This window comes from Helianthus annuus, chromosome 11, assembly GCF_002127325.2.
Source record: "Helianthus annuus cultivar XRQ/B chromosome 11, HanXRQr2.0-SUNRISE, whole genome shotgun sequence".
NCBI classification, from domain to species: domain Eukaryota; kingdom Viridiplantae; phylum Streptophyta; class Magnoliopsida; order Asterales; family Asteraceae; genus Helianthus; species Helianthus annuus.
The window spans coordinates 115443632-115444888 of record NC_035443.2 but is presented as its reverse complement, the minus strand read 5'-3'; positions in this window follow the sequence as shown (position 1 = coordinate 115444888).

Here is a 1257-nt window from a genome sequence, read left to right as displayed (position 1 = left end):
GCACGTTACACGCGGCCGGGGTGTGACACCAAATATTTGCCAAGTGTAAACACGAAATAGTTCTCTAACTATTTTCCCCAAAAACTTAAACCTTAAGGCACGGCCGTCCGTCTAATAGATTTAGTACGTGTAGGTCGTCGCACAGCGGTTTGATCAGGAGATTTTCTTGGTAGAGACGCACCACTGTGAGTTTATGTCCCCCTTTTCTCTTAACTGTTTTCAGTTTTCTAAACTGCGGGGGTGAAATACATGTTACTTTGATTACGAATACTTTTTACATGGTATGGTTAGCGTAAGGAGGGTTACTACTTCGATCATGTGAGTGGGTAGGCGCAACTTGAGGCCATTAATCCTCATTGTAGGACCGAGGGACAGTAGCGGTAGATCTATCTGGGTGTAGCGAGCCCAGCCCCAGGCCCAGCATAGCGGACCTCAGAGTGACTTTGTGCCCAACGCATAAATCCGCTAGGTTTGAGTCTTCCTACTTGCACTTCACACGTATCAATGGCCTTACAAACCATTGGTGATCTCTTTTTCCTTATTTGCTACATACCAGGATTTTATACATACAAAGGTTTTTAGTACTCACTTACACATGAACTCGCTCAACATTATTGTTGATTTTTCCAACTCACATGTATTTCAGGGAACTAAAGATCTGGCGCGGTATGTTACGTTATCCCGCTGCTTAAGAGTTACGAGGTCATCCGGGCTTAGGGGATGTGACTTTTTCATGTGTTTAAGAGGTCATCCCGCTGCTTAAGAGTTACGAGGTCATCCGGGTTTAGGGGATCTGACGAGTCACAGTCCTTAAACTGTGTTTATTTCATGTTGATGTTTGTGTCTTCTGGACAATGTTTATGTTATCAGGTTGTAGATTCCGTTGCATGAGTCAACGTTTTAAGACAATGTTATGTTACTTATGTTTTAAAACATAATTTGATGGATGATCTTGCATGGTTTTATTTTCATATAGCTTTGTTATGATTAAGCTATGGTATTAAGAAGTCACACCAAAATTAACCACGCTTCCGCAAAGCCAGGGTGTGACGTAAAAGACAGTTATTTTGTTATTTTAGTTTGAACTTAAAGACAATGTAAACTCTTTAATCTTAATAATACATAACTTTAATTGCCATGGTTGTTGAAACAATAATTCTGTCGCCACTCACCTCCCCGGCGTTTCCGCCGCGGTTTGTTGTTTTAACGCGACCGGGGTGTGACAATTATATTTTTCTATCGTGGCTTGAAGTTGGT